At 40.9% G+C, this 12876-nt stretch overlaps 1 protein-coding gene across 6 annotated transcripts in view; it reads left to right on the forward strand.

Annotated features, from left to right (window-relative positions):
- Positions 1-12876, forward strand: part of LOC122544337 (GRB10-interacting GYF protein 2-like) — a 102191-nt gene that overhangs the window by 9150 nt on the left and 80165 nt on the right. For 5 of the 6 annotated variants that reach the window (XM_043683521.1, XM_043683526.1, XM_043683527.1 and 2 more), the window contains exons 4-5: positions 8169-8247; positions 11306-11444. The gene's annotated coding sequence lies outside the window, so the exon portion shown is untranslated. The remainder of the gene's footprint in view (positions 1-8168; positions 8248-11305; positions 11445-12876) is intronic. The other variant, XM_043683522.1, reaches the window with a different exon arrangement.

The following is a 12876-nucleotide window of genomic DNA, read 5'->3' on the forward strand; positions in this document are numbered from 1 at the left end:
TCAAGGACACTCAATAGTTGTTCCTTGAACAAGCTCCACATATCAATTATGCCCTTGCCTTGAAGCCTACTTTTCCAAGCCACGCATCCTAAGTCATGCCTCACCGCATCATAATTTCCCTGCCCCCAGCTATAACTCTTGCCCTGCAGTGCACACTTATCCCTCTCCATCACTAGAGTAAAAGTCACCGAATTGTGGTCACTGTCCCCAAAGTGCTCCCCTACCTCTAATTCTAACACCTGGCCTGGTTCGTTACCCAAATGATAATGAATGGACAACCTGACTTTGATACTGCTTAGTCTGATTTGGAAAGTATTGGTCAAGCACAGAAGAGACAGTGTATGGTTAGATTTTTGAGTGGTCCAATTGATAATGCATGTGGCTTGCATACCTCAGTTAAGGTACTGAGCGGTGGGTGCACCCTCAGATCTATATATATATATAGAAATGTATTTATGAAAATGAATGCAGATACATTTAGATGAAAGCCTTACAAATGCTTGTTGTTAACAGACAAAACAGTTCCTGTATAATGTAGACAGCTGACTCCCCATCTTTTGAATCATAGAGGCTTGCTAATTTTTTTTTTCATTTCATCCCTTTACCTGAGAGAATGTACCTTTCATGCCTTGTCTTCAGCTGAAATTGCAACCATCATGAAACTTGAGAAACTGGGAGGTTTAATAGTCTTTTAAATTTTTTTTCATTTGGTGAATCATTGGCAATGGCAGCATTTACCCAGTTGCCCTGGTAGACATGGAAGAGGGCCACAGTCTGAAACCTCTGTGACCTGTGTGGTATAGGTACACCCCATAGTGCTGTTGGGAAAAGAGGTCCAAGATTTTGGCCCAGTGGTGGTGAAAGAACTCGAATGGGAGCTTGCAGGTAGTGGTTTCCATGGCTATAGCTGCTACAAAGCTTTGACTTGTTTTTGAAATTCTTTTGTTTTAAAAAGAAGCTGTCAATGTTAGTGCTTAATCATTAATATTTTCTATTCATAAGGTTTAAAATATAGTACTTGTATTTTATCTAGATCCTTTCACACTTCAGGGTGTCCTAAAGTGAACCAGCGAAACTCTTTGGAAGTATTGTCATTGTTGTAATGTGGTAAATGCAGCAATTAGTATATGCACAGCAAGCCTCCATAAACAGCAGTGTGATGATGACCAAGTAAACTTTCCTTAGTGGTATTTTTTATATAGACCAGACTCTGTAGGTGGTATGTCTTCCATGAAGGATATTGGCAAACCTGCAACTTCCTGAGCAAATCTTGGCAGCATGTGGAGCTGTTTTTTGTGCAGCTAGTCGAGGGAATGAAGCATATGGGCATAAACCAGCAATGTGGATTAATGCAGCACTACCATTGCCACACCACTCTGCAACTCTTGAATGAAGTTGAGTCAAAGCAGCAGTTGCCTGATGAGGCATTTGTCAGTCTATAATCTGTGTATATTTGAGCACTCATCTGCTCGTACACCCATTCCTTGTTACCAAAGGGAGATCCAACAGTGCTTCTCGGCTGACAGCAATGTTCCCTGTTTCTGAGTGTGCTTCTTTCTCCCATGTTTTCAAATTCAACCATAAGAATGCCCAGATATCCTAAAGAAACCTGGGTGGAACAGTGACAGGAGAGCAACATAAGTGCTTCAATTGAGGTATGTTTCTGATTGACTTTGACAGTCCAGTTCTTTAAGAACACTCTTACCCTGGTCAGCAGTCACCCAGGTGCAAAAGCAGAAAATGCCAGAAAAGCTCAGTAGGTCCAGCAAAATCTGTGAAGGGAAATCAGAGATAACGTTTCGGATTCATTAACTGATTTCTTTTCACATACTGTCGCAATTAAATATGGATCCAGGTTTTATACCTTTCTCACTTGGTCATGCAGCATGTTCCTGTCAGTTGTTTTGGCATCCTGAGTTAAATTGTGCCTAGGTTTCTGTCTGTGAAGCCTCTCTTCTTCGACATTAAAATCAGACCAACCAATACTTTGGCCAGTTGCCTGTGTTTTGGCCCAGAAAGGGATGCACTAATCAGGATCTTTTACGTTGGCATTCCAAAAGCAGTAGAAATGCCTTTAGGTTGCTTTCCTTGTTGGTTTCTCTTTGGCTGTTCTACTAATTGCTGCTAACATTGCCTCAAAATCAATGGCAGTACACAAAGTAGGCAAGTGCACCACTGGGTTGTCTTCAGCTCATCTGTCTTGTTTCAGAGGTCAGTTTTTATGCCAAGGGTTCTTTTGCCAGCCATGTTATTGTAAACTGTAACTTGACAAAGTGATTACAGATTAAGTAGCTATGGTAACTTCGCCTACTGATTGAGCAGTTGGATCTGTCTAAAACAGTCAGTGTTTAACATGGTTTAATGATCACCTTTGCTATTGGTGGGAATAGAAATGCAACATCCTTGTGTGGTACAAAACCACTGCTTGAATTGAGCATTTTGAAGGCCATTTAACCCTTTGCCAAATCAATGGAAAATTTGGAGATTGGTCTTCCAATAGTTTCAAAGCACTTTACTGTGGCAGATTTTTGCTTCATCAGTATTATCCCTTGATATTTTAATGTGTAGAAATCTGTGGATCTCTGTATTGAACATACTCAATGACTGAACCTTCACACTCCTTTGGGCTGGGGAATTTCAAAGATTCACGAGCGTCTGACTGAAGAAATTCTTACTCAATCTGAGTTATACAGCACAAAACAGGTCCTTCGGCCCATCAAGTCTTCGCTGACCTATCTACACTAATCCCACTTTCCAGCACGTGGCCAATAGTCATGAATGTTATGACATTTCAAGTGCTCATGCACATCCCAGTCCCATATGGCCTGCCCATGATTATTGACTCCTGCCCCAGTCAGCAGAAATATTCCTCCTGTATCTACAACATTGAGCCCTACAAGAGTTTTGTGTAGAGCGTATCTCATTCCTTCCATGCTGAGGTTGAATCAGGTATGGCTTTTTTAGGGCTGACAGTAACCATATTTAGCAGTAGTCTTCTGTTGAGCAGAATTATGCCACATTTTCAAGGCCTGCAGCCATTTTGTCCAGGCTAAAATTAATCCTGTTTATGTGCAAGTGAATATTATATGGTAGTAGCAGAGAGACAGGTGACCATTACACTGCAAAATAGTGAGATTTTTTGAAGTCCAGAATTTTAGGCTGCTTCTGGAAACATCCCATCGAACCTATTTCAGAGTTCAGAATCCTGTGGGGTTGATCTTGGGAGGAAGTATCTTACTGAACTCGGTGCATGCGGATCTTCAGGCCAGAGGTGTTGTATAACATTCCAAAAATGACCAAGGCATATGTATTTGGAATGGCATCCATTCTTATGCCAGAAGTTGTCATCACTGAAAGATTGTGCTTTAGTTGCCTGTGCGTTTGGTCATCCTCTCCTCAGCAGAGGTTTCCCCCAAAAAACAAACGTGCGTTTGCATTAACTGCTTTTCAAAATCTAAGCAGTCGTGGCAGGCAAGGTGTGATTGGCCTTGTCATAGTGGTTTATAGCTCAGAAAAAAGTCCCTTCAGCTCATCGGCTCTGTGCCAATCAAAAGCAGCTACTTAACTATTCTAATCTCATTTTCTTGTACTTGGTCCATAGCCTAGTATCATAAACTGCAGCAAGATCAGTTAAGCCCATCTGTGTTATTGGTCTAATGGTAACTGTTGGCTAGGACATGAGTGTTTCTTCACTCGTTTCAGACCTTTTACATTCGTGTGAACAAGGAGCGTGGGGCCGCAGTCTAATCACCTTTCCAAAGGTGGCCGATTTATTCTCAGTTCTGTAGACTCAAGTTATTTGTGATGGGAAATGAGATTTTTTAAAAGTATAAAATGGAACAGCTTGGCTGTTGCACTGTTGCTTTTTGTTTGACGTTTAAGCTGATGAATGACTCACAAGCAATAGCTAGGTGTGAGTAGCTAGACTGTACATGCAGTATGTTCGTTATCCCCCTCTGGATATAATTCCTGGCTGAGGATTCCAGCTCTCTGCAGCATCGCCCAACTGTGCAATAACAGTGCCTTCCATAATTGAGTATTCTGATCCCTTGCATACGTCACTAAGCTCTTGGAATGAGCTTCAAGTTCTTCTGTGCCTAATGGCTTCTATCTGTTAACTGTCAGCTTTGCAGGAGAGCAGCATTTTTAAAGATTTCCCCTGAACTGCAGAAAACCTCAGTGCTGGAGAAGAGTCAGAAATCTTCAAGTTTGATCAGTAAAATACATGCTGTTCATCCCGAAACATTGTTGACTTTATTTTAGAGAGAAGGAAATGGGCTCATTACCAGAGAGCTAACTTTCAGCTACGTGGCTGAATGCCACACTAAAACATGCACTGTGGATATCATACTGTCTGGCCTTTTATTCTGTCAAGTTCAATTTTTTTGTTATTGCATATCCTAGAATAACTTCAAATCATTTGCACTTTTTACTGACCAGCCAAAACCCGATCTCATTTAAAGTTCCACTAACTTTGGCTAATTGGTACCAGATCCTGTTTAGCCATCTTCCTCGGCCACTGTCTCTGTCCACAGCGCCTCCTTTGTTTGGCACACCCCTCCCCAAAAAAAAACTCACATTCAATCTGTTCCGGCAGTACCTCACTTCATGCAGTTATATAAATTAGGCTTATTTTCTCTTGCATTTAGAAGATTTTTATGGGGTTAGTCGATCAAAGTCTTCAAGGTATTAAAAGGCAAAGATACTTAGATAAAAATACTGTTTCCACAAGTTGGGGTTTCTAGAACTAGGGGGCATAGTTTTAGGTGCAAGAGTCAGACTGTTCAAGAGAGATGTTAGGAGGCACAACACACAAATGGTGGTAGAGGTTTGGAACTCTTCCAAACAGCAGTTGTTGCTAGGTGGGTTAGCTTTAAATCTGAAGTGTTTGTTAGGCAAAGGTATTAAGGGATATGGGCCAAAGGAAGATGTATGGCGTTAGGTCATAAATCAGCCATGATCTCATTGAATGGCAGAATCGGTTTCAGTAGCTGAATAACCTATTTTTATTCCTCGTTTTTTTTTACTACTTACCCTTTTCACCATGGCTTCCTGCATACAAAACCTGGTACTCTGGAATCTACCAGGTTTGCTATGCTGCTCCAACTCTGGCCCCTCACTCCTCCATTGCTGCCGTGCCTTCAATTTACCAAGGCCCTTCACTCTGAAACTCTGTCCCTAAATCTTACTGGCTATCTCCCTTCCTTTAAGTTTCTCCTTGCGAACCTGCCTTTTTGATTAAGCGTTTAACTATCTTTGTGACTCGGTGTCAAACTTTAGCAGGAAGCACTGTTGTGAAGAATCTTGGAACCATTATATTATCTTAAGGTATAACTGCAAGTTCTATCAATTTCTTGTTTGATTTTGTTTTGATACCTTGCTCAAATGGCAAAACTTCTTTTTGTGATTTGGAGCAATTGATGTTACAGGTTGCTTAACCATATTAGCTAGGTGGCACCAAATACTGTCCTCACCTAGTAACTCTTTGACAGATGACTGTGGAACCCTGCTTAACCTTTGTACTTGCCCTCCCAAGATTTTATACCAAGGCCATCAGTAACATTCCAATTGCATGCTATTGCACTGATCTGGAGAAGTCAGAATGGATCAGTGATTATGTAGGAAGCCAATTCCTTTCCCAGACAGCCATTACAACATGAACCATCTCTACTGCGGGCAGAGGGTGGGGTGATGACGAGATTTTCTTTTTGCTTCATTGTTCCCATGCTGCCAACAGCTCGGCTCCATAAAAATCAGCAACCCTTATCATGAATCATGGTCAGTGGCTATGCCTTCAGAGTGAATGCGACAGCAAGTCTCACCAGGTTATTCCTCACTGGAGAGGTAACAGTTAAGCATAATTCTAGACACCTGCTGAAATTCTGATCAGAAGGTATGACCAGATTGGGATGAAACAGTGGGCTATCTTGATGTATAAAACTCAGGAAACCATAAACTTGGATCAAATTCCCAAGTTAATTGGGAAACAATTCTGTTCTATGAAAAGGTTCTGTGGCCGCATAGGTGGCAAACACATTGTCGAGGCAGGTCGAAACATACAACTGCTAAGCGCACATCGGTTGCAAATTCCGAAGTGTCAGTTGTTTTAGGTATGTGCTGAGAAGTTCGGAAATGGCAGTTGTGATAGCAGTGCTTTGCCATGGACAGACCTTAAGATGTAGCTTCAAGATTCATATAAAGTAATGCATGGTCTCATTATTCAACAGTCACTCAGGAAGCGACATGGTTCGTATATATTTTTAACTTTGGAATGGCTGTCATGTTTGGTGTTTGGCCAACATGAAATGGGATGATCTCCAGTAGGGTACGTTCCAGACAGCTGACAGCAAACTAGTTTTCCTCGTCCCCTCTCCTGATCTGCAGTTCCTCACTGGGTTACAGTTGTGCAAGCACCAGTTGCATTCCAGCACAGCAGTCCAGATTTAAGTGCCAGTCAGCTATTTGGCTGTTGAAGCTTCACACTCTGGTCAGATCCTGTTGTAGCTTAAGTGCATGCGGTTTAATCGGTCATGCAGTTAGTTATCAGCCGTGGACTCAAATCAATAAGACGTGTGTTTGACCTATTTTGTTCATACTGTTTTTCGGAAAGTGATCTATTCACTTGATTTTTTTTTCAGAATCTTTCCTTTGAATCTTTCCTTGAAAGCATGTTTTTCATTCTACTTCTCCCACTTTCAGTTGGGCCATACAATCTGTTGCATATTTTACAAATGTAGTTCCAGCGTAGATTTATGCCTTCCTATTACCAAATCATTCACCGCGAGTAGATCTTTTATCCCTGTTAACTTTTTCCTAACTTCTAATCATTTTGAGCATCCCTTGATTTTGTTTTTCCTGTCACCTCAAGGGACCACCTGTTTCTCTGGTCATCATGGTCACTAAAGCCTTGCATCTCCAGTATTATATTGATGATAGTCCTCTTTAATGCAACCAAACTGTGTTGTGATATTCAGTAATAAGGTGTACAGGGTCTGTATTACCTGTTAGAATCACTGAATACAAAACCTGTTTATGAAACAGGCTCTATTCACTTGTCCCACTTTGGAAGACATAACTTCTAAAAGCTTTTCTAATCTTAAACATTTGCAAATCAGTGAAACTTTCTAACATTTTGTATTCACTGGACTTTAGCAAATAGTGACTTGATTGAAACATTTAAGATCCCAATTTCCCTTGGAGCGTCTGTACATACCAGTTGGTGTGTGACAGCATTAACCTCTGGTTCCATAAGTCGCTGCCGTGCATGGAACTCCAGTCCGCTCAGTTGCAGGAAAAACGAGAGGGAATGTAGGTCTTGACAGGGTGCATGTAACTAGGGGGCTGCTGTTAAAAAAAAAAGTCTTGTCCTTTTAAGAATGACCAGGAGGTTTATTTTTCAGAGGTCATGAGTCTTTGGGGCACTTTGTTTCAAAGGCTTATGGGGGCAAAATATTTTTTATGGCAGTGGTAGGTGAGTAAGGGTTGAAAGGTTATTGTGGGTAGATGAAAATAGCTACTATTTAGATCATTTATAATGTTACAGAATGACTTGAAAGGGCTGAGTGGCGTACTCTTACTCCTAATTTGAATGTTTGTATGTCTTCTCTATCCATATTCCATAATTTGTCTTATCACTGTTTATCATTGCATTCATCACTGTAATCTTTCTTTGCTGTCCCTTTCTTCACCTTTTTTCCCTATTGTTAGTGTTTTCATCAGTGGGTTGTACAAGTCCCACTCCAGGACTTGTACACCACAATATCAGCTGACACTTCACTGCATTACAGAGGGAGTTCTGCATTGTCTGAGGTGCTCTCTCTTGAATTAGATGGTAAACTGAGGCTCTGTTTATGTTTTACGTTTCAAAAAAAAATTCCCTGCGTTATTTTGAAGATGTAGGGGATTTAACCCTGATGACCTGCCTAATATTTAATCCTCAACCAACTGTTAGGAAAAACAGATTTTCTGGTTGTTATCCCATTAATGAGTTTGCTGTGTGCAAAGTGGTTGCACGTGTACGACTTGAAACAGTGACGTTACTTATTGGCTATCAGCTACTTTGAGAAATCTGCTCACAAATGCTAAAATTTCTTTTCTTTCAATATGCTAATGTAGCAGTTTCTTACTGTCCTATTATCTCTGTTCTTTTTCACATTGCTCCCATCTAGAGGTGCTGAGACCAATTGTAGTATCCCCTTCCATCATCCTTGGAGACAGTGTGTAACCAGCTGAACTCCTAGGGAAACTGTGAGTACAACCTTTGAATAGGTTTGTTGGGAAGGGCAATTTTAATGGATCCATTCTTATTTCATACTTTGATCTCTTCAACTTTAGAGAATAAAGCTTTTTAAAAGTTAAGTCTAAACATTTGGGACATGGCCCCCTTTCCTTCTGCAGTTCTCCAGATATCAGTGTCTCTGCAGTTGGAATCTCCTCTACTCTGTACTTATAATTTAACTAAAATGTATTAACTGACTGACCAAATGGTGAGGATGCCCATGGTTAAGCTTGGTGAAAGTTGCTTTGGTGGTGCCACTGTGAATTGGCAAGTTTCCCACTGAAGTTTTGTGAAACAGGTTTGACTTGAGGTGGCGGCAAGGCTACTCCTATTTAGGGGAGGGGTGGAGCAGCTGGATTCTTCACAGTGACTGCATATTAGAAAGTATCACTCGGTGTTAGAGAGCATGAGAGGCGATTTTATTTTGGCATGGGTGGGTGCTGAGATTCCGAGTGGCACCATCAGCTTTTTCTTTGAGGGAGAATTAACAGGATAGTTCGGAAAAACACGAGCAAGCGGATGTGGGATCTAATTTAAACTGGTTAACTGGGAATGTGGGAAAATGGTGTCATGTAGCACATCACGAGGAATTTGGTAGGGTGGAATCAAACCCCAGTCTCTGGCACTGAGGCAGCAGTGCTAACCACTGGATCACTCCATGTAATTCATTCAGTTGTGCATCAGTGTGTGGTCTGCAGGAGAGAGTGCAATCTGCTGATGGGAAAACTGCAAGAGTTTAATTGTAGCTAGTGTTTTGCTCTTTCCTATGAGTGTCTTGAGTGAGTGCATTCTACCTTCCTCTGTCAGGCCAAGTAGCTGCTTAAATGTAAAACATAAAACTGGTATTTTTGAACAAGTCTTGGGCCCCTAGCGCAGACCCAAAACTGGTATCATTCTTGAGCTTGACTTTGCTGGCATTGAGCATGTTGTGGATTTAGAGTTTTCTCAGCTACTGGCTCGTTCAGTTTTAGACATGAGTGGTTAGAGGGGCTAGGTTCTCTATTTTTAACTTCCCCTCTGGATGGTACATTTAGTTAAAAGGATTGCTGACAGTGGGAAGTCATGGTGTGGGTGAATTGTGGGTCTGTTTCAATGGCCAACCTTCAATCCTTTGTGGTTTGTAAAAAAAAAAGTTGCTGACTTCTTTGGCTGCTTTCCAATACAGTCAGTAATCTGACTGCAATAGAAAGTTGTATACACTACTAAGTTAGTTAGCCAGTTCTGCGTTTTGATTATGCTCTTATTAAATGAGGCAAACAAAAGTCTATGGCAGTGTGCCAGGCTCAGAATTTTACACAGCGAACAGATTGCAGAGTATTTGCTGATGTCACCTCAAACTCTAGTTCTTGCTATTTTAAAAAGGGATTCCAGGGCTCTCCCCAAACTTTGTCTCTGAAAATTCAAATGCATGCCTGCTCTCTGTAATCCTCTAGGGTTACATTTAATTTCACTTTAGCTGGGGAGCTGAAAATAATTTTTTTGGTAATATTGGGTTGTACTTTACTGATCCCTCTTTCTCTGCTTGCCCTCTTTGACCCATTCCCAAGAACCCTGGTAGTGTATATTTTGTATCCAATGTGAGAGAGGCTGGCTAGATGAGACTCAACCACATTGATATGGTCTGGAGTCACTTTCAGGCCAGTTCAGTTAACAGTGGCAGATTCCTTCCATGAAAGACACTAGCCAGTCAGATTTTCTTGACAGCAAACGGATCATAACTTTTTTTTATTTCAGATTTACTTAAGTAACTGAAGTGAAATTTCCTAGCTGACTCAGTAAATGAACTTGCGTTTCCAGATGGCTGGTCCAGGATTCTAGATTACTAATTCAGTGGTTACTAGATCATGGCTGTTAGACTATCGTGTTGCTTGGCACTTCATAGCAGCTCTTGTAACTTGCTTGTTATCTTGTAGATGCCATAGCTGAAAATATGGTTCCTGGCGAAATAGCAGACTGATGATTGGTTCCTTCTATCTTCAGGCTTGTGTTTCTGCACCAGCTATGCTTCTATTTTAAGATGCTGTTTTGCACTTAGGCAGCATTTAGTGTGGGTTGGTCTTGATTCCTGCGTGTTTCCTTCTCTGGGCGACTATCCGTTACTGACTTATCGTCATTGGCAGCCTTTGACTGGCAGAGATTCTTGGCTGCAAATAATGTATAAAAACATCTTTCAGCTAATGCAGTTTTTCCTCTTCAAAGTTTTTAGTCTTGCCTTCATGTTGATTGATAGTAAATTTGTGTTTTTGATATTTATTTGGAGGCCTCAGATGTTTGCTGTTCTGCAGGTTTTGATAGGATGGGTTCAAATAGAGTACATCAAATAGAGATGTACAGCATGGAAACAGACCCTTTAGTCCAACCCATCCATGCCGACCAGATATCCCAAGCCAATCTAGTCCCACCTGCCTGCACCCGGCCTATATCCCTCAAAACCCTTCCTATTCATATACCCATCCAAATGCCTCTTAAATGTTGCAATTATACCAGCCTCCACTACATCCTCTGGCAGCTCATCCCATACACGTACCACCCTCTGCGTGAAAAAGTTGCCCCTTAGGTCTCTTTTATATCTTTCCCCTCTCATCCTAAACCTATGCCCTCTAGTTCTGAACCAAGAGCCATCGATGCAAGGTGTTTATCAAGAAACGTGAAGTTGAGTTGGATTGTCTTTACCCAGAGAGTGGTCAGAATTTGGAGCTTGCCTCCACATCAAGTGGCTGAAGTCATTGTATTTGTGCATTTAAAAGGAGGAAGCTAGACAAACATAGGACATAGAAGGAAATAGTGCGCTACAGTGATGTAGAAAAATGGAAGAAGGCCTCGGTGGAATATGACCACTCGGTGATTGAATGTTAGGTTTCTGAGCTGTATACCTGATGTATATGCAATAATATAATGTTTAATTAGTCAAGGGATTATTGTTAGGAGTATTGATAACTTTATCAATGGATTCCCTGTTCCCACATCCCAAAAGTAAATGTCTAGTATGGTCTGATTTTTAACTGTGAACTTTGTCCTTTCTTTCAGTGAAGTAAGCCAGTATTTTGTGAATGATAAAGGGAATTACTATCAGACCAATTCATCTGTTGTATTAGCTACTCAGAACAACGTATCTTGGGGAGTCTCCAACACCGGTTGTAGGTTGGGAACCTGACCTGTGGTCAAGGTAGGTAACATTCTTCTGTTTGTGTTGTGCTTTGAACATTGCAGTGGTGCCCTATTTGCCCTTCGGGCACTGTTTTAATTAAATCCAATGCCTGTTATTTAAAATCTTGTAGCACCTTGATAATAAATCAGTCTTCCCACGACATCCACATTTGGTTGCAGTCTGTCTTGAACTGTTAATTTGGATAGGAATAAATGGTTTCAGTTGATAGGATATCCTGAATGGTGTGTCACGGGTCGATGCTGAGGCCTCAACTCTTTGATATATAGTAATGATTTGGATGAAGGAATCAAAGGTATGGTAGCTAAATTTTCTGATGACACCAGGGTAGATAGGAAAGTGAGTTAGCAAAATGAGATACTAAACCAGCAAAGGAAAATAGGTGAAGTGAAAGGGCAAAGAACTAGCAAATGAAGAATAATGTGGAAAATGTGAAATTGTTGCAGAGCTGAGATGCAAAGAAGTGTGCCTGAATCACAAGGTTAGTAAACAGGATTATTGTGGATGGAGGTTTCCTCTTGTGGGAGAGTCTAGAACTAGGGGATCAGAGCTTAAGATATGAGGCCACCCATTTCATAAACAAAGAAGCATTTTCCCTCTGAAGGTTGAGTGGTCTTGAGTGTTTTAATTCTCTTCCTCATGTGGCAGTGGATGTAAAATCTTTGAGTATTTTGAAGGCAGCTGTAGCTAGATTCTTGATTAACATGAGGATGAAATATTGTCAGGAGTGTGCAGGAAAGTAAAATTGAAGTTCAAACCAAATCTGCCATGATCTGTTTGAATGATGGAGCAGACTTGAAGGGCCAGTTGGACTGTTGTTGTCCTTGACTCTGTTTTTCTTTCCTGTTAGTGCCTTTGGTCCTCCTCATTCCCTTGAACTTGTTCATTGCTGTTGGTCTCGTTTGAGTCAGATCTCTTTTTTTAGTTTTAAATTTTCCTCATAACAATTGTTGGAGTGTGCTCAATTTCTGTCAAGAATGTTTTTTTTGGGTGGTATCATTTTCTGAGCTCCAGTTCTGCTTGCTGCATACCTGCTTTGGTTTGCACCCTTTCTTATTTCGAATTTTTATTTTATCTGTTCAATATTACATTCAGCTAAGTTATCTCTTATGGTGTAAAATTGGACAGGAAAGCTCTCCTGTTTCTCTTAGGATAGGGTATTTAATGCCCACATGAATAGGCAGAACATCAGGGCTGCTTGAAATTGGGTTTCACACCTCAAATGGGTTTGCAGTATCTGAGGCAGTAATGGCTGCCATTGTGTTTTGACTATGTAATGACAACTATGCCTTTGCTCTAACAAGTCTCCAGCTCTCACATCTCAGTGTTTGTAACAAGTTTCAAGCCTTTAATTGTGGTCAAGTGGGGAAAAACTTGAAGTCCTAGATAATTCAGAATTTTGTCTCAAATGTGCTTATGGTGCTGTAGCAGT

The sequence above is a fragment of the Chiloscyllium plagiosum genome, chromosome 48 (assembly GCF_004010195.1).
Source record: "Chiloscyllium plagiosum isolate BGI_BamShark_2017 chromosome 48, ASM401019v2, whole genome shotgun sequence".
Taxonomy (NCBI): Eukaryota; Metazoa; Chordata; class Chondrichthyes; order Orectolobiformes; family Hemiscylliidae; genus Chiloscyllium; species Chiloscyllium plagiosum.